General features: G+C 37.0%; 1 long non-coding RNA gene across 5 annotated transcripts in view; it reads left to right on the forward strand.

The window, feature by feature from the left end:
- The window catches only part of LOC138740497 (uncharacterized), a 47,867-nt gene extending 27,939 nt beyond the window's left edge, over positions 1–19,928 (forward strand). For 2 of the 5 annotated variants that reach the window (XR_011342954.1, XR_011342953.1), the window contains exons 3-4: positions 9,227–9,376; positions 13,124–13,273. This is a non-coding gene — a long non-coding RNA (uncharacterized lncRNA). Of the gene's footprint in view, positions 1–9,226; positions 9,377–13,123; positions 13,274–14,899; positions 15,239–19,270 lie in introns of those variants that run through there. The other 3 variants (XR_011342957.1, XR_011342955.1, XR_011342956.1) reach the window with 3 other exon arrangements.
- Positions 19,929–21,626: the final 1,698 nt, after the last annotated feature.

The following is a 21,626-nucleotide window of genomic DNA, read 5'->3' on the forward strand; positions in this document are numbered from 1 at the left end:
TGGGAAGTAGATTAAAAAAAAAGCAAATTGGTAAGAAAATTGCAGGCAGGTAGAAGGTTGTTTACAATAATAGTGAACGTCAGTTCTTCAAGATTCCTTTATTGTCACACAATAGTACAGAACATGCAATATTGCACTAAATTGCTCTCTGACTGGCATAAGGCAGACAAAGATTCACTATTTGCGTTGCCCAGCTCCCTTTATAGTATAAGCAAGAGAGAAACAAAAGAGAGTCCCTTCAGAAACACTGAGTGCCCGTGGATTCACCTCCGTAGTTGGTTCAGAAAATAACAGATTAAAGACAGAGGTAGAAGAATTATTGAAGTGCGTACAAGATAACATTCTTGATAAATACATTTGGAGGTCTATGGGCAAAAAGTGCAAATGTATCCCGTCTGAGAAATAAAATAGAGGGCAAGTGTTGTCAGTTTCCAAGCGAAAGCACTTGGAAAATAGTTGTGAGAATATGATTAGACTTTAAGGAATTGTGGTAAAATGCAAGTAAATTCTGAATGAAGAAAACTAATTTTATTCATGTCTGAAGGGATCTTGTAGAGGTAGATTGGAGAATGAGCAACAGGAAACCTTAAAAGAGAAAAATTTGGGTTCAGACCACTTGTGTTATCAGAAATGGGAAGGAAAGGTATTGAAAGCTTGACCAGCTTGGATGACGAAGAACATTGAAATTAGGAAGGAGCTTGAGGATGTATAGAGGAGATTTCCAGAATTGTTCTAAGGATGAGGGATTTTAGCTACAATGTGGAAATTTCTGACTTTGGAATACTGGAGGTTGAAATGAGCTACAGTATGATAAAGGTGTAGAAGGCAATGACAGATTCAAGATTCAGGATTTCTTTATTGCCATGCACATAAATATTCAAAATTTGTTAACTATAAAAGTACACACAGGCATAGTGGCCTCACCGTAAAGGAAAGAGAAGCAAAAGAGAGTCCATTCAGAGATAGAGTGTCTATGGATTCATCTCTGGCTTTTAGGAAGCTGTCAGCTCCCAAGGCCCTTTGGGAGCCCTGCTTTCCATTGCACCCTCAAGAATCTCAGTTCTGATTCCTGGGTCGCATGAGCCAATCTTGAGCAGCTTGTAGGCAACCAACAGTCTGGAGTCCTTCGGCCTCAAAGCCCCTCGCTAATCCAATGCTGTGGTCACCTCCCCTGAATGGTCTCCTCGCAGCCTTCTCCTTAGTGGAATGGTGTTCTTCTGATCTGGTGCCCTGTTACCTGTTCTCCCCAGGCCCCGCAACCCTCATGATCTGCTAATAAGCATGGACACTGCCATCTTGGGCACGGACTTCTGTGGGTTCACTGATATCACTGATATTTAAAAAACACTGCCAGTACATTATAGCAGGGTACAAGATTTGGATAAGGTTTATAAAACAGTGATGTTCCCAGAAACTGTTGGAATGAGAACTATGGGGACAGAGGTAAGGATTTGGGTAAGAGTGGGATTTAAAGGAAACACTTTTTTACTCAGCAAATGGTAATGGTCTGGAACTTGCTGCATACAAAGTTGATGGAAGCAGGGACGATGACTAATTTGTAAACAAAATTAGAAGAGGTTTAGCGGGAAGCAAACTTGCATGGTCATGGGTATAGAGATAAGGTTGGAATGCATTATAAAATCATGAAGCTTTATGGAGCAGGAGGAGAGCATTTGATTCACAGTTGTCAATAAGATGGCAATGACAGTCTAGTTTCAAGTTCAAGTGTATTTATGATCCTCTTTACAAGTGCATCCTGATAAAATAGCATACTCCAGTCCTCAGTACAGCACACTGAAAATACATATACAGATACAACACACATACTGACAAGCAATACATATGCACAGTACTTACATACAAATATTGAAATACATAAACATTATTGTTAAATAAATAGTTGAGTCACAGTGGGTTTGTATGAGCAGTTTCACTGTGGCTGGGAAGAATCAGTTCCTCAGCCTGGTGGTTCTGGTTCTATCTCTTTCCTAATGGGAATAGCTGAAAGATGCTGTGTGAGGGGTAGTAAGGGTCCTCAACGATTTTGAAGCCATCTTTAGACAAAGATCCCAGTAAATCTCATCATTGGGGGGCTGGAGACTCCAATGATCCCCTCGACCATTCTTATCGTCCTGTGGATTGACCTCCAATCCAATCTCTACAGCAACCATACCACACTGTGAAGCAACTGGATAGGACATTCTCAATAGAGCACCTGTAGAAAGTTCACAAGATGATGGCTGGTAGCCTTGTCCTCCTCAGTCTTCTAAGGAAGTCATTTTTTGCACCTTTGTGACAAGTGAAGAGATGTTTTGTGTCCAGGATAGGTCACTCCATAAGTGGACTCCAAGGAACACAGTGCTTTTCACTACCAACCTATTAATGTGTAGTTGGGGGTTGTCATTCCTGGTCCTCTGGAAATTCACAATCATCTCCTTCATCTTGTCCATGTTGAGACTCAGGTTGTTATTCTTGCACCATTTCACGAGATTTTACACCTCTGTATTTTGACTCATCGTTGTTGCTGATGAGGCCAACTACTGTTATGCCATCTGCAAACCTGATGATTGTTGGAGCTGAATCTTGCACTTCAGTTGTGGGTCAGTAGCATTAACAAGAGTGGGCAGAGCACACAGCACTGAGGTGCACCAGTGCTCTGTGTGATGGTGATTGGCATTCTTCTGCCATCCCAGACAGACTGTGGTCTTTTTGCTAGGAGGTCCAAAATCCAGTTAAAGAGAGGAGTGCTGAGTCCCAGCAGGAACAGCTTCTCCACCATTCTCTGGGGAATGAGTGTGTTTAACATTAACCTGTATTCAATGAACAGTAGCCTGGTGTAATGAGGCATTGTTCTCCAGGTGCATCTGATTGGAATGGAGGTATAAGGCCTTGGTTAGTAGTCTTATGGCACAACATCCGTAATCTCTGTCTCAGTGTTCAGAAATCTGAGTGGTTCAGCAGATGCCATTTTCTGCACTTCTTTAAATGTAGTTAGTATTCTGTTTCTCACCTTCTCTTCAAACTGACTGAGGTTCCATTTCCTTCACTCCCTTTGAACTCAAGGTTCATTGGAAAGTTTTCAATATCACTGTGGAATTTCTGACTTTAGTAAAGCATTTGACAAGGTCCCTTGTGATAGGATGATCCAGAAGAAACAGATGCATGAGATCCTAGGTGAATTCAGAATTGGATGGTCCATAGATCGAAGTGAACGGAATAAAATAAATGGCAGGACTCTTGAAAACATTGATGTGAAGAGCACGGAGAGGATGGAAGGTGATTTAATTGAGGAGTATAAGATTGTGAGAGCCATAGATAGGATGGAGATTCAGGGGAGATTCAGAGGTAGATTTTTTTTTTACACAGAGATTGGTGGGTGGCAGGAATGCATTGCTGGGAGTAGAGGCTGCTATAATAGGGATATTTAAGACACCTATTTAAATGGCACTTAGATGTAAGAAAAATGGAATATTATTTGGCTGTGAGGGAGAGAATGGTTAGATTGATGTAGAGTATGTTTGTATATGTCAATACAACATTGTAGGCCAAAGGGCCTGTACTCTGCTGTACTGTTCTATGTGGTTTCTGGGGACTTTCAGGTCTATTGATTCTTGAAAGTCATGAGACAAATAGATAAGGAGAATGTAAAGTATGCTTGCTTTCAATGAGCTGGGCATTGACTATAATTAAGGAAATCATGTTGCAGCTATATAAAATGTTGGTAAGGCTGCACTTATCCTTGACATTCTGGTCACCCCAATACAGGATGGAGGCTTTGGAAAGAGTTCAAAATAGGTTTACCAGAATGTCTGGATTGGAGTCTATGAGCTCCAAGGAGAGATTGGACCACTTTGCTTACTTCTCCTCCTATTTCTGACGTCTTATGTTCTTAACTGGCTGCCAAGGGTTGTGGTGGATGCAAATATAATAGTAGTGTTTATGAGGCTTCTAGATGGACATATGCAGTAGAGGGATATTAATTGGGGCAAGCTGACACAAACATGTGAGTTTTTTGTAAGAAGTTTGTACATCCTCCCTGCGTCTGCATGGGTTTTCCCCCGGGGGCTCCAGTTTCCTCCCACCGTTCAAAAACGTATTGGGGTTGTAGGTCAATTGGGTAGCACAGGCCCGTGGGCCTGCAGTTCTAAGTCTAAAAAAAATTAAAAGGTAAACACAAGAGGCTGCAGGATATGAGCAAAAAAACAAACTGCTGGAGAAATGAAGGGGGTTTGAACAGCATCTGTGCAGGGGAAAGGAATTGTCAACATTTTGGGTTGAAACCTTTCATCAAGACTGCCTTGATCTGTCTTGATGAAGGGTGTCAACCTGAAACGTTGACAATTCCTCCCATCCCAAACCACCCCCCCCCCCAACACAGATGCTACACTAAGTTTCTCCAGCAGATTGCTTTTTGAATTAAAGTTGTGTTGAGATTATAATAGGATTAATATCTAATAGTTTATTATAATGCTTGTCTGGCATCAGTCCTTTTCAAACCTCAGAGGATTTATTCTTCTATCACCCTTTCACCTACTGAGTTTTAAACTACTGCCATGCTATGCGTGGAAAAAAAATCCTTATATTTCCTCCTATGCTTTACCAATTTGTCTAAATCTGTTCCCAGATCTTCAATTTCCCAATGTCCTTTAAGGATGATGTAAAAATTTAAGAAATATCTAGGGTCCTGGCCAATAACTAATCCTCAAATTATATTGCTCCAAAAAGTATAAACTGTAAGACATAGGAGCAGAAAAAGGCCATTCAACCCATTGACTCTGTCCATGAGCTGATCCATCTTCCCACTGCCCAGCCTTCTCCACATAACCTTTGATGCCCTGGCTAATCTAATACCATTCAACCTCTGCCGTAAATACATCCAATGACAGCCTCCACAACCCCCTGTGGCAATAAATTTACCACCTTCTGGCTGAAGAAATTCCTCCATATCTCTGTTTTAAATGGACACCGTTCAATCCTGAAGTTGTGCCCTCTTGTCCTAGTCTCTCTCACCATGGAAGCATCCTCATATGATAATCCTTTCATTCCTGGATTCATCCCTGTGAACCAACTTTGAACCCTCTCCAATGTCAGCTGATCCTTTCTTAAATGAGGAGCCCAAAACTGCCCACCATACTCCAAGTGAGGTCTCACCAGTGCCTCGTAGATCATCAACATCACATCCCTGCTCTTATATTCTATTTCTTTTGAAATAAAAACTAATATTGCATTTTCTTTCTTCACCACCGATTCAACAGGTAAATTTACCTTCAGGCTATCCTGCACAAGGACTCCCAGGTCCCTTTGCATCTGGGTCTTTACAATATTCTCCCCCTTTATTTTTTTCTCTACCAAATTGCATTACTGTACACCTTCTGGCATTGTATTTCATTTGCCAATTCTTTGCTCATTCTCCTAATCTATCTAAGTCCTTCTGTAGCCTCCCTGTTTCCTCCACCTACCTTCGTTTCATCTGAAAACTTAGCCACAAAGTCATTAATTTCATAATCTAAATCATTAATATTCGACATATAAAGAAGCGGTCCCAACACTGACTCCTGTGGAGCACCCAAGCAACTGGCAGCCAAACACAATATGATCCCTGTATTCCGACTCTGCTTCCTGTCAATCAGCCAATGTTCTACCCACACTAGTATATTTCCTGTTATACCATGTGCTCTTGTTAAGTTATCTACTTATTGCTCTTGGTGGAATTTTAAGGAACTCAATCGGGTTTCTGCACTGTTAGAAAAAGTACTTTGTCAGCAGTTGTTACTCTTCACTAATTCTCGAAAAAGTCCATGACATCTACCCCTTAGTGCTGTGACGTGTACGAAGGTGGCTGCTGCTCTAAAATGCTTAGGGATGTCCAATGATTGTGAAAGGTTCTACACGATAAATTTCCATCTGACTAAAATTACCCACCATTCTCCCCCCTCCCATTTCCCTGTTTGAGAGTAATGAGGGATGGATGTTTGAGATATACTAGCATTCGTTACTTACTTTCTGGCATGAAATATTTTTAACACTTGTTACACTGACAGTGTAAACTATTCATTATCTGGGTCATTATTTTACCAGACTGGCGGAGTTTGTTTCTGTGAATTGGTGTGCGAAGTTCTCTTTTTTTTAATATGATGCAGCTCACCAAAGATCGGTAAATGTCAGGGGATGAAGGAATTAAGTACAATTTGAAAAACTTTGAACTCTCAAATAGTTTATAAGGATAGATGTTGAAAGAAGAAAATCAGTGTTCTTTAATTCTGTTTGTTAAGTTGGGGATGTTGAACTGTCATTTCATCCAAAAGACTGCATTACAACAAAATGTAGCATTTCTCAGGACAGCCTAAATTAAGATCAATCAACATTATAAAATGTTGACAAAATCCATTAACCATTGAGATTACAAATTATTTGGCGCTGTACTTGTACAAACTATATTTTCAAATACTTTTCCTTCAGGATAATGTTTTCTTTAAACGTTGGGTGAAAGCACAGACAAATGACTTAAGACTAAACATGCATATTTCTGTGGCACTTCAAATGGTGTTCTGTTTTTTTTAATGATTCTTTCATCTATGTGTTCCTATGACACACACACACAATATTGACAGTCTTTATTTACATCCAGAGCTAAGTTCAACCAGGAGCTTTTAATTTCAACTGCTCCCTTTTTGTATCAGGTAGTGCATGGTGTTCACTCCCTCCTCTATTACGATGAGGCTGTGTTCAGGATTTCTCTCACCTGAGGTGAACCAATATCCTTCTGTGGCAATGCAGCCGAGAATTCCTCCATGCAATGTTGCAACTTGGTTTTCCTCATGCATTGTGTGTTTTGTGAACAGTTTGAAATCTGGAAAAAGGGCTAAGATTTGTCCCAAAATAAATTTTTATGCAGACTGTTGAAAGAATTAACAAGCATTTGATTTGGAGAATAAATCAAAAGACAAATTAAAAGGAGAAGTAAATTGTGAGATGTTTGAAAACGTCTTCCATTATTCACATTTGTCTTCTTTGAATAATGAACATTATACCATTACTTTGGGATTGTGTCTCCCGTTACGAATCCTCATGCCAGATGATACAATGAAAGCAGTTGGAATGAATTTCTGTACAAATTTTTTTTGAAGAAACCAAAAAAGGCAGTAAAATTTACTGGGACTGATGTAATCAGAAAATCCTTCATTTCAGTGATTTAAAAAAAAATGTAATTAGTAAAAGTTCAGGCCTGTGAGCCGTAGTTCCAGTCTTAATCCAGGACCATCGGAATGATTTACTGGAATATAACAAGCCCTTAAACAGCTGTTCAAAGAGTGCGTGTTAAACAGGTATAGATGTTATCCAATCAGTTTTGGATCGGAATCTCTGGGTTTGAATGGATAATCCAAATAGGTATGAAGTGTAAAATAGTTTTCCTTATATCATTGCACTTTTCAGAAGATAGTGAAACTGCTTAAGTTTATATGAAGAATTAAAGTACCTTTCACAACCTTTACCATGAAGCCAATTAAGTTCTTTTGAACCATGTTCATTTACAAAACTTCGAGTGCCAAATTGAGTTCAGTGAAGTCCCACAAGAATGCCGATAATGACTAGATCATCTATTTCATTGCAAATTTTAGGGAACAATATTAGTCAGCGCCCCAGGGAAATATCATTGTTCTTCCATGCTTTAAAAAACTGTATCTTGTCTGTTATGTTGATTCATTTTAAAGGCAGAACCTTATTTAGTGTAATACCCCTTCGATGTCAGCCTGGATGGTCTGTTCAAGGTGGAGACTTCTATCTGAATTTTCTGGCTCAGTAATAAGATTGCTAACAATAATTAATAACTAATACTACAAGCATCGGTGTTCATGAGAATACTTGTTGAAAGGTCGCAGCTCAATCCAGGCCATCAACAAGACTGAAAAGTCCAGTAATAAGTTTAAATTGAAGATGAGATGAAAATGTTTAAGTTTTAAATGCTTTAATATTTGAACAAGAAAGAAATTACTTGGAGATCATCAAACCAAATTAAGCCCATTCAGCTCTGCCAGACTGTTTGGTTGATCTTTCGCTTGAGCAGAATTCTTAATCCAATATGCCTATTCTGTCCCCATATCAAATTTTCTCTTCTTTAAATCACCTTTATATTCTCAAAATTTCATTATGTTTTATTCAATACTCTGATAAGTGTAGTTCACAGTCTGACAACCCTCTCTGTATTTTTTTTCCTGATTTCTATCCTATTTTCTGCACATTTTCTCCTTAGGCACATGAAACACCCTATTTATTGTCTTCCATCTCTTTAGAATTGTAACTGCACCAAGCATCAAGTTTTATCTGGAAAAGATAACCAGCACTTATAAATCCTAAGGTGGTTAAGGTTGTTTCAGAATTATGAATGTTGACCAGAATGCTCTTGGACATTTGGTCATTGTTGCGATAATACCATCTGTTAATTTTTCTGTTATGTATTTCCATGTAAAAACACAATGCTGGAAAAACTCAGCAGGTCAAACAGTATACTTTATATAGCAAAAATACATACATAACTGACAATTTGGGCTTGAGCCCTTCATCATGTCTTGACCTGCTGAATTTCTCCAGCATTGTGTTTTTACTTCAGCCGCAGTGTCTGCAGACTTGTGTTTTACTTCATGTATTGCCATGTGGCAGGATGGGCTATGAGTTGTCTGTCATCTTCCACAAACTTTGACTGATTAATCAAAAGTAGCTTCTGAGTCTATATTTAAATGTGATGGAGAAGAGCCAAGTTTGTTGAATTTGATCTGAATCAATTCATATTTCTGCTGAACCCAGCAAAATTAGCTAGCAAGAAATTACTGACAAATTTCCTGAACATGACATCAATTTTTTTTCCAATTTTAGGTAATCCCACCATGATCTTGTATCATTGTTTTCATTTCTTCTTTATCTACTCCGATGTTTACTTTTTTTTCCCCTTCCTAACTTTTCACACTTCCTCCCTCCCCAGTAGTCCCTCCCTCTTATCTCTCTACCTTTTACACCTATCCTATGACCCTGTCACGTCTGAGGCCCTCCCCCACCTTCTTTCACCCTCTCTGTACGTAATTTCACCTTTCTATCTTAGTCTCGGTAAAAAGTTCTGACCCAAAATGTTAATTGACATTTCTACCCATGAATGTTGTCTGCTGGACTGAGTTCCTTGAGCAATTTGTTGTTTGCTCAGGTCTCCAGCATTTATGGTCTTCGTGTTTTTCAGTTGGGAAATTTCATTGCTGCATACAACTTACAAACTACTGAAGTGATTTATCCTTCAGGATTACTCCAATCACCAAGGCATGAATATTATAAGAACAAGTCAGCTTTAAACTGCTGTGTCCAAATGCTTCTGATCATCACTACCTTCAAGGTATGCTTCCAGTAGAGTCTCAGACTGAAACTACATTTATTGGCCTTCAATATCATATAATTATATGCAGATATTCAACCTGTTCTGCTCTCTCATGTGCATAGGAAAGTCTCCTTTCCCATACCCATTTTTTTTTCATTGATACAAGCAGAATATCTGCTCCCTCTTTGAGGAGTTTTGTATCGACCAATTAAATAGCAAAAAACACAGAGGCAAAGACTTTCAGGCCTGCTGACAATAGACCTTTCAATGATGGCAGAGCGTTTCAGTAGGGTGACCACTGTTCCCTCTAAGCTGTGCATGTGTGCGCGTGCACACGTTTGGCCACTAGCGCACAAAGGAAATCAATGTGCCCACCAAAGGTTAGTTACCTCAAATAATGCAGTAATTAATAATTATACTTATTGAAAATAATCTCTTAGCTGACTTTTTCTGTTAATTAATTAGTCAGTTAAACATGTAATTAATCATAACTTGTATTATATTAAAACATGCCAATAGGCTGTGGCAAAATGATTTTGAATCAATTTCTAGTTTACATTTGCAAAAGCATTCCATGTGCACATTCTTTTATCACAGGACCATTTTTTGTGCAACGTAAGATTTTTGCACACACTGACGACTAAACTTTAGAGAAAACATTGGCTGTGACCAAGTCCACCCTCATCTATTTTTGGAGCATTTCACTAGCAGGACAAAGCACATACATGTTTATCACATTGTCTCTTTGCAGGTCAGAACATTTTATCAAGAAATATTAGCAATTCTTTTTCTCTCATTAATGTTGCTCGACCCACTGAGTTTCCCCCAGCAGAATGTTTATTGCTCCAGATTTCTGCATCTGCATTCTCTTGTGTATCCTTCCAAAAAAAATGTATGTAATAACATCCTCATCATCAACTTAAAACCTTCACTACCTCTGTGCTACCAAGCTGCTTATCAGACATTGATAAAGTCAATTTTTTTTCAATTGAAGTTGACATCAGACTTTACCAAGTACTCCATATTTCTACACAATGAATCTACTAATCTCCCTGACAAATTTCACAGGCTTAACCAGGATGGCACAGTTGGCACAGCAGTTAGTGCAATGCCTTTACAGTGCTAGCGATTGGGACCAGGGTTTGAATTCCGCACTATCTGTAAGGAGTTTGTTGTTCTCCCCCTGTCATGTGGGTTTTCCCAGGGTGCTCCGATTTCCTCCTGTAGTGCGCGTCGAAAGAACCAAAGACTTGTTGATCCAAACCAAGGCTTTTATTAACTAAAAGACTGGAGCATATCACAAGTAGGTCGACCAGTCCAGAATGACCTGCTCTGGCTAGGAGCAATCTTTTAAGACCTGCCAGTAGGTGTGGCTACACTCTCAGGCAATCACAGTTATCCTACACTACAATCTGTACATATACACATTGGTGATAGAATCTGTACTATCACACCTCCCACCATTCAAAATGTACCGGTGGCGTAGGGCGGCATGGACTCATGAGCCAAAATGGCCTCTTACCGTGCTGTACATCTAAATTAAAAAAAAATTTGTAACCTTGGTATCCTACCACAAAAACTGTCCAGTAGTAAAAACACCCAAGAACAATGACATCTATATTTCATCCAATATAAAGTTAAGATCATTCAAAATCCCTGTATGGATTGTCTCTCTTAATAAGTCACAATATTTTGAGGACATTTGATTGGCAGGAGTTTTCCAAATGAAATATTTTGTCTTCTGCACACAATGAGTTGATGTCTGTTCCTGTTAAAACTGTGTCACCAACAGGGACTGAGGATCATTTTTCAAGGCAATCAGTCGCGAAACTCAGCAAAGTTTAATGTTAATTGCCAAAAAATACTAAAATATCTTCAAAGCAATCAATCAAATGTCATCTGAGAGATACAAGTAAAGAAACAATTTTTGGGAAGTGTAGATATATAAAAATTAAAATACATTTTATGGAATGATTGTCAACCAAAATAAAACCTGATGCTATTTTATGCATGGATTTCAAGGTTTTAGAGAAAATTTGTTTAATTACATCCACCTTCTGTTTATTTGTATTACAATATTTCACCATAATAAGAAACCTTTAAGTTGCATCTGTTTCATAAAATCATTATAGTGGAAAAGTATCATCCATAGCATTCACATTCAACAACATATTTAGCAAATTACACTTTGACAAACATTTAAAATATTTCTTGGCAAGCTGCAGTTAAATGGGTCGAAATATGTGGCAAACCTATTGGTTATTAAATAACAGGAATGGAATGTTCCTCATTATAAGAAAGGGGTAGGGTGGTAACTTTTGCATAGAGTAAGAGATGTGCCTCACAACTCTGAAGACTTGGGCTTGATCTTTACCTTAGATGTTGCTCATGTGGCATTTGCATGTCTCTCTGTGAACAAGTGGGTTTGCTCTGAGTTCCTCTACCATCTTAAAGATGTGTTGGAAGGTTTATTCACATTTGTAAATTATGGTTTGGTACAGGCTTTTGCAAATAATATTAAACAGGAGTTGATGGACATTTGGGTACATTTTCTAAAACATTTTTATTGAGTTTAATAGAGAACATATACACATAATAATCTAATAAATGACATAAACCATACCATGTACATAAATTAGATAAAATACATAGAATACAGATTGAAAACATATCCATAATTCTTTTCCCAACTTAATCTTATCTAAAGCATTGAGTCTAGGATTGAATTGAATGATCAATTTACACATTCTTCATAACATATCTAAAGGTAATATTGAAAACTTGAGGCAAAAATAACTTTCTTTTAAAGTAAGTTATAAATAAAATTCCCTTATTTAAAAAAAGGGAATTTATACTTTTCAAGGAAAAAAAATCTTCATCTTGTTTAACATGATCTGTGTTTACAATTCTTGGTTGAACACATCTTTATCTAATTTCCTAAAAAGAAAAAAAAACTTTCAATCACACCCTCTCCCTCTAAAGTTAAACAAATTTAACTGATAAATAATAAACCTTTAAATTGAATATCATCTTTCAGAAACCAGACAGCACTTCTCTGGAGTATCCAAACACCTTAAATCTTTAAATTGTGATAGTAATCCATGAATGGACCCCACATCTTATCAAAATTAAACTCTACATTTTTAATGTTATATCTGATTTTTTTTTCTAAACTTAAGTAAAACATGATATGTAACTATTGAATATGAGTAGAAGAGTTGTCTTTCCATTCATCAAAATTGCCTGTCTAGCTATCAAGGAGGTAAAAGCTAAAATTCACTTTTGAGTTGAAGTTAATAATATGTCCTCTTCTTGGAAAAAAAGCAAATAAAGCAATTAACGGGCATGGTTCCAATTTGATCTTAAAAAATCAATGATAGAGTTTGAGAAATATTTTTCCAAAAGTTTTCTAGACTAGGTGAATCCCAAAACATATGTATCAATGAAGCCTCAAAGATTTTACACTTATCACATAATGGATCAATATTAGAATAAATTGAGACAATTTAACTTTAGATATATGTACTCTGTGCACCACTTTGAATTGCAACAAACAATGCCATGCACAGAAGGAGGCCTCGTTAATCAAATTAAGAGTTGTGTCTCAATCCTCATCTGAAAGTGATAAATTCAGATCAAGTTCCCAATCATTCTTGATCTTAGCTAGTGAGGCAATTCTTTAATCCATCAAATTGTTATAAATAATTGATATTGAGCCTCTATGAGAAATCTGTAAATCAAAAAAAAATGCATTGTTTTTTTCAGGAATTCGTAGAAAATCAGAGAGCTTGGACTGAACAAAATGCCTGAAGTAAATATCTGAAAAAAAAAGGTTATTGGGTAATTTAAATTTTACATGAATTGTTCCAGGAGAAGCAAAATTTTATCGAATAAAAAGATCTTTAAATCTTTTAATACCAAGTCTAAGCCACTCCTTATAACCTGTATTCAACAATGAAGGTTGAAGCAGATGGTTAGATGTAATAGGACTGGGAAGAGAGAAACCATGAAATCCAAAAAAAATTCTAAATTGTGCCCAAATTCTCAGCCTGAGTCTTATTTTCGGATTGTCTGTCAATTTGGAGAAGGAAAAGGGTTTAAAAAAAATCCTAAAATTGCCAGCATAGATGTATTTTTATTTTTAGAAAAATTATTTCTATTTCTACCCGTGGTCAGCAAATTTATCAAAACATAACAATAGAAGCAGATTGCCTATATTGACCTCCCAATAATAGAATCTAAAATTTGGAAGTCTTCTGAAGATAAGCTTTATTTAAATGGGATTCTTCTCCTTGCCATATATATGAACAAACAGACGAATCCAATGAGTTGAAAAAGGATTTAGGAATAAATATTGAAAATATATAAAAATTTAGGTGAAATATTCATTTTAATTGAATGAGTATATCCAGTCATACTAATGGACGTGGGTGACCATCCCTTTAATAATAATTTGACCTGATTAAATAATGCAGAAAAAATTTCTTTCAACAAGTTCTTATAGTTCCTAGTAATTGTAATTCCTAAAATATATAAATTTGTCTGTCACTATCTTAAAAGGGAAGTTGGAATATCTTAAGAAAGACCCCTTTAGAGGTAACAATTCACTCTTATGCAGATTTAATTTATAGACAGAAAAATGACTAATCTGGGAGAGTAAAGTTAATATGAGTGGGATAGAAACCTCAGGATTTAAAATAAAAAGCAAAAGATCATCTGCATATAAGGAAACTTTATATTCAATTCCATTCCCAATTATCCCTGTGAAGCCTCTACTCGCCCTTAGAGGGATTCTTGTACCAGATCAAAAAAGCAAAGGACTTGAGGGTGCCCCAGTAAAGCCTGAAAAGTTTGATTTTTGCAAATTAGTATGAATTAAAGCAGAAGGACATGGATATAATAATTTAATCCATTTAATAAAATTGGACCAAAATTAAATTTTCCTAAAATAGCAAACAAATAGTACCATTCCACCTGATCGAAAGTCTTCTTGGCATCTAAGGAAAGAACACATTCAGTAACAACAGTAGAAGGTAAATATAAGATATTCAATAATCAATGTATGTTATGATATGAATAATTATTTTTAATAAAATCAATTCAGTCCATGTCAACAGTTACAAAATATTCTCTAATCTGTGGGTCAGAATTTTAGGCAAGATCTTCATGTTTACATTGAGTAATGAAATAGGTCTATATGATACATGTTCGGCTGGGTCCTTCCCTTTTTTTCAAAATAAGAGATATTCAAGTTTCATTATAAGACGATGGAGGCTTCCCATCCTTAAATGAATCATCAATCCAGGAAATCCGTCATTAAGGTATAGTCTTTTTTAAATTCAGAAGTTCAAGGTTGGAATAGAATTCTCTAAAAATATCATTTATTTTGAAATAATCAGTAATCGTCTCACCCTATCCCGTCCATGCATTTCTATATACTTTTTTAAAATATTCTTTGGAAATGTTAAATGAAAATTCCTGAAGTAGCTGTGACAATATGCTATTAATTCTTCAAATATCTCTCCTCTCTTCCTGTGAAAGATGGTTCCTGGTTACCACTGCTGGCAGACCTCCGTTAACTTGTGTAAGTGATTATCATTAACACCTGTATCTACAAAGTAATTCTTGGCAGACTATTTAACCAGAAAGAGCAACATCACAAAATCTGTTCTTATCTTCACTCTTCCATATGAAACCTCTTGTTAGCTGAGAAGCTCTGAGGGCATTATCATATCAGCTTTGCTCAATGCTGGATATAAAACCAGCTAACAACAGAAAAAAATTCAGACAGGGGGGGCTCTTAAAATATTTTATTGATTTGCCATTATGTCATTTGTTGAATGTACTGGATAACTCTTTTCTGGTAAATATGATACAACACTTCACTATTCTAAAGATATAAATATTTTGAGTTTGAGCTGTCTTGTATATATGATAATCAAAATATGTAGAACATGATTGTCTCTTAGATCACAACAATATAGAATTTACAGTATAATTGTTAATAAAAACACTGCCATTCTACATCTGATGTAATACTATAGAGGACATTTTCAGTTTCATTAAAGCTGCAATTGAGGTGGCAAGAGTCAATTGAAAATTTTAAATGTACAATTTAACATTCAGAACCTTTGATCAGATCTCTATAACCTTTTGTTTAAAATAATCTTTTTTTCTTTAAATGGATGTGGGAAATGCATTACAGAATTAAGTTCAATTTGCTCTGAAATGTAATACATTTGATAAGCTTAAATGTTTAAATGCAATGTACAAAAGTGGTGGAGAACTCCGTAGGTCACACAGTATCTAGAGGAAGTAAAAGGTAACCAATGTTTTGGGCCTGAGACCTTTGTCAAGGAAGGTATGAGCAAAAAGTAGACAGGCGCTTAAATGAAAAGGTGGGGGAAGGAGAGGAGGGGAGAGGATAGAGGAAGGAGCAGGGAAGGAGTACAAGTAATCACGCAAGAGGTCATAGGCGGATACAGCTGGGATGGTAAGAGAGAAAAAAGCTGAGGGAAGGGAAGGGGTGAGGAGCTGGAAGAAAAGAGACAAAGGGATAGGGAAAGAGAGACTCAGTGGAGGTGTTTAACTGAAATTAGAGAAGTTGATGTTAATGCTGACTGGTTGGAGAACACCCAGACAGAATATTAGGTGTTGTTCCTCCAATTTGCAAGTAGCCTCAGTTTGGCAATGCATAAGGCCATGGTTAGACATGTTGATGTGGGAATGTTGTGAGGAATTAAAATGATTGGCCACTGGGAGATCCCTGTTATTGCAGTGGATAGAACAAAGGTGTTGAACAAAATGATCCTCCATTCTGCGTCCAGTCATCTCCTAGTTGAGGAAGCCACAACGGGGGCATCGAAAGCAGTAGAAGACCCCTGGAGATTCACAGGTGAATCACAGAGCACCTATGGCATAGGGAATACTTAAAGTGGTATGTGAGTGGAAAGAAAAAGGTTGAGAACCACTGCTGTAGAGTATAACTGCAGTTGTCTAGTGCCATATTTACCTATCCAATCATAGCAATAGCATCACCAGCAATAATCATAACGGTCTCCTACTGTTACTGGGCTCTCAATTATTTACTATATTGGGCGGCATGGTTGGCGTAGCGGTTAGTGCAACACCATTATAGGGCCAGCAATCAGGACCAGGGTTCGAATCCCGCGCTGTCATGAAGGAGATGGTATGTTCTCCCTTTGTCCATGTGGGTTTCCTTCGGGCGCTCCATTTCCTCCCACCATTTGTAACGTACCAGGGGTTGTAGGTTAATTAGGTGTAATTGGGTGGTATGGGCTCATGGGCTAAAATGCCTTGTTACTGTGCTGCATGTCAAAAATTTAAAATATTATAATGACTGGGATGAAATTCAGTTCAAATAAATTTGTTCCTCAGGATTGATTTTGATTTAATTCAGAGTGCACACTGGACCCACCCCCTTTTTATGCACAAATTGTACCATTAATTAAAAAAAAATCTATTGGAGCATGTTTTCATTTAATTAAGGAACAACGCCTGAGACTTTAAGACCTACACAGGTGAAATTTTGAGAGTACAGTATTTGAAAGTTCCTGTTTCTTGGTTTCTGGTTTGGAAGAAGAGAGAGGTGTATAGCAGATATAGGCAATATGGAGCAAATGAGGTACTTGAGGAGTATAAAACATACAAGAAAAACCTAAAGAAATCAATCAGGAAGGCTAAAAGAAGGCATGAGGTTGCTTTGACAGATAATGTGAAGGAAAATTCTAGGGTGTCTACAGGTATATTCAGAACAAAAGGATAATAAGGGACAAAATTGGTCCCCTTGAAGATCAGAGTGGTTGGATTTGTATGGAATGAAAGGAGATCTTAAATGTTTTTTTCCACCAGTATTCACTCAGGAAATGGTCAGGTCCTGAAAAGTAAGGAAAACAAGCAGTGAGCTCATGGAACCTATATAAATTAAAGCGGAGGAAATGCTTGCCGTCTTAAAACAAATATGGGTGGATAAATCACCAGAGCCTGACAAGATATTTCCTCAGACCTTGAGGGAGGAAAGTGTAGAAATTCCAGGGGCTCTGGCAGAAATATTTAAAATATCCTTAGCCACTAGTGTGGTGCCAGAGGGTGGCTTGCGTTGTTTAAAAAGTCTCCCAAAGTAACCCTGGAAATTATAGGTCGGTGAGCCTGATGTTAGTAGTAGGAAGGTGCTCTTAAGAGATCAGCTATACAATTGTTTGGCTAGTCAGGGACTATCCAAATAATTGTGCGTTGTAGGTCATTTTTACCCAATCTTAGTTTTTTGAGGAGGATACCAGGAAAGTTGATGAAGAAAAGGCTGTGCATGTTGTCTACATGGACTTCAGTAAGTCAGTCAGGAAAGTTCAGACACTCGGTATTCATGGTGAAATAGTAAACTGAATTGAACATTGGCTGGATGGGATAAGCCAGAGAGGAGTGGTGGATGATTGCTTCTCAGAATGGAGGCCTGTGACTAGTGGTGTGCCTTAGGGATCGGTGCTAGGACCATTATTGTTTGTCATCTATATCAATGATCTGGATGATAATGTGGTAAATTGGATTAACAAGTTTGCAGATGACATGAAAATTGAAGGCCCTGTGGACTGCGAAGAAGGTTTTCAAAGCTTGCAGAGGGATCTAGACCAGCTGAAAAATGGCCGATGGAATTTAATGCAAACAAGTGCAAAGAGATGCAGTTTGAAAGGACATACACGGTAAATGGTCGGGCACTGAGGAGTGTGGTAGAGCAAAGGAATCTGGGAATACAGATACATAATTTCCTGAAAGTGACATCACAGGTAGATAGGCTTGTAAAGAGAGCTTTTGGTGTATTGGCCTTCATTAATCGAAGTATTGAGTATAGGAGTTGAGATGTTGTAGTAAAGTTGTATAAGGCATTGGTGAGCCCAAATTTGGAGTATTGTGTGCAGTTTTGGTCACTTAACAACAAGAACGATATCAATGATAGAAAGAGTGCAGAGGAGATTTATTAGGATGTTCCCAAGACTTCAGGGAAAGGTTATTCCCTGGAGTGTAGAAGAATGAGGGGAGATTTGATAGAGATATTTAAAATTATGAGGGGGGTTTTTACACTTTGGGTAGGTGAGATACAAACCAGAGGACAAGGATTAAGGGTGAAAGGAGAAAAGTTTAGGGGGAATATGAGGGGAAACTTCTTAACAGAGAGAGTGGTGGGAGTGTGGAACAAGCAGCCAGCTGAAGTGTGAATGCGAGCTCAATTTTAACATTGAAGAAGAATTTGGACAGGTACATGGATGGGAGAGGTATGGAGGGCTATGGACTGGGTGCAAGTCATTGGAACTAAGTTTTAAAAAAATGGTTTGGCACAGACTAGAATGGTCAAAGAGGCCTGTTTCTATAGTTCTAACTATTTTCACTTCAATCAAACGAGTTCTAACTTTGAAATCTGTAGTAAAAAATTAGAGTCATAAGAGAATGGGAGAGAAATCTGTTTTATTATATTTAGAAGTCCAGAAGTTCATCTGTAAGGTGGCATATTGAAACTAGAGCAAGGATGAAACATATAAACATATGCAACTATGTTTATTACTTTAATTTGGTCAATCACATATAATACAGTTGAGTATGATTTAAATATTAAAATATGTTTCTTGCTTATGTCTGATAAATGACAAATAATATGGCACTTTCTGGTAACAGTCAAAATGCATAAAATGTAAAGGTTTTGATGTCAAAACAAATTAGAGTGAAGTTAAAATGGTAAATTCCTAATTTAAATGACAAGTTTGAAATTCCTAAAACTTAATAAGGCACTTTTTACAATTAAATGATAGACTTTAAGTTTCAAAAACTTAGAAATATGCATTTTATAATTATGTAAATCAATTCAAGTTATACTATTCATGTTTTTTTAAATCCATTATATAGCAGCAACAAGAACAACAAAGCTGTTTGACATGATGTGAAGTTGACAAGTTCTCTTTTCCAGAAGGATCTGGCCATTTTAAATGAAGTTTAAAGGGGTCAGATCCTGGATTTAAAAGGGCAATACCAATCTTTCTCAGTAATGTAAAATAGATTTTATTTAGCGTTTACTCCAGAAAAGTTTTAAACCATAACCACTGAATCGAGTTCATGTGAAATATTTATTTTGGGGAATTTTACTTAGTTTTAGATCAGATGTTATGTTTTAACATAGAATTAATGTTTTGTGTATTTTCCAGAGTATCATAAATTATTCAGTTCGGCTCTTCTCCTGACGTCCTACTTTAGTCCTCTGACCCCAATTAGACATGCCTGCACAACATGTTAGTACCAACAGTGTGACAAGTCTGAGTGTATTGGAAACATAGCAATGGAACTGGGGGGCCAAATCAGATACAAGTTTTTTGTTTGTCACTTTGTCTGCTCAATGGTTCACTCTCATTTTAACTTTATCTTTGGCTGTCTTTTATATTCCTTCTTTCTGTGAGAGCACCCCTCTTTCATCTGGCATACTCTTCACAGTTATCTCTCAAGTTCTTTTTCATTTTCAGAACATGTTCATTTTTTTCTTTTTGTTTGTTTTCTTTCCTTCCACAGTTTACATTGCTTTCTCTCATACTTTTTGTTTGTGTTTAACCTTGTTGCTCTCTCATGTTGTTTTCTTCTGTTTGAGATTCTCTCTTTCTCCTTGTTTTTATTCTTCTGCATTCTGATTTTCTCTCCCATTTAACACATTTATCATACCTTCAATTTGATTCTGTGCTTTCAATTCTCCTCAGTTTTGTTCATATCCTTTCTTCTATCCGTCTAACTTTGTGTTTCTCTCTCTCTATGAGTGCTCCATCTCTTGTGACTCTAATTTTTTACCACTAGTCATTTTGTCTTTATCTATGTTCCTTTTGTCTTTGAGAATTGTGATTTGTTTTCATTGACCCTGTCTTTTTCATTCAGATCTGTTACATTTTTATTTCTGTGATCCACATATCTTCTCTCTGGCTGCAACCTCTGGCCAATTCATATAACAGCCACCAGAGTGGTGCAGTAGGTGGTACTGTTGGCTCAGAATTCAAGAGACCCGGTATCAATCTTGATATCTGGTGTGGTCTTTATGGAGTTTCCACATTATTCCTATGACTGTATTGGTTTCCCTTGTGTGAACCAATTTCCTCTCAAGGATGTACTGGTTAGTAGGTTAATTGACTATTGTCTATTTGTTGGAAAATAATCATGAAGTTGCTGGGCAGTTGAGGAAGAATGAGTTACAAGGAAATAAGTTGGAAAATTAGATTAATTTAAAGGTTGATATCAACTCTATGGGCCAAAGGGCCTCTTTTCATATCAGAAACATATTTTTCTTTGACAGAACTTCCCAAGCCTCTGTTCTCTATCACAAATATAGTCAAAGATGCGTGTGCCTGGGAAAACTATAACTTACAACTCCCCCTCAAGATCACTATCAAGAAATTGAAATATATCTCTTCTATAATTGGCGCTGACTAAATCATAACAAAACATAGTCCTTTCAGACCTTTGGATAGATCGACCTCCAAGGATCAAACCCATTTTTCCCATTTCCCCCATCCTTATTTCTTTGTACAACTACAACCTGTTCTTCACTTTAATTTTTTTTCATTTAAATAGGGGTAATTTACAATAGCCTCTTTTTGATAAATTTTTGGGATGAGGCAAGGAACTGGATCACCTGAAGGAAACTCACAGGTGAACTTGCAAATTCCAATCAATCAACATCCACTGTCCGAATTGAACCTGGGCTTCTAGAGCTGTAATGGATCAGCAAAAACTGCTACACCACTGTGTCATCCTGGAGGTCTTCATTTCATAGCTCTGTGGAAGTACTTTCACCTTAAGGCGTGCCATAATATAAGAAAGTGACTCGAGGGGAATTAAGAGGGCAATTAGAATTCTGTTATACCCATTCATAAATATTAGAAAAAGTCTTTGTATGTATTTGTCCTCATCTTTTTTTATTATGTGTAGAAGTATTAGTTTTCTTTGGTCATTTGTGATTTTTCCATCTTCCTCTTTCACATACCCTCCATCTGTCTCCTCTATAGTTCGTCTTATTGTTGGTTTGCATCACTCTTATCCATTTTAGTACTCACTTCATCAATCTAGACAATACTGAAGCAAAATTAAAAACTTTAATAGATGATATAGAATAATCACAAACCTGCTGCCAGATTTCAGATTTATCCAACTGGTAAATGAAATGTGTAGCCCAAGGAAGTCTCAGATGTTTTATTGGTTAAGAATTTTTTTTTAAATGCTGAATTCTTCA

The sequence above is a fragment of the Narcine bancroftii genome, chromosome 8 (genome assembly GCF_036971445.1).
Source record: "Narcine bancroftii isolate sNarBan1 chromosome 8, sNarBan1.hap1, whole genome shotgun sequence".
NCBI lineage: Eukaryota > Metazoa > Chordata > Chondrichthyes > Torpediniformes > Narcinidae > Narcine > Narcine bancroftii.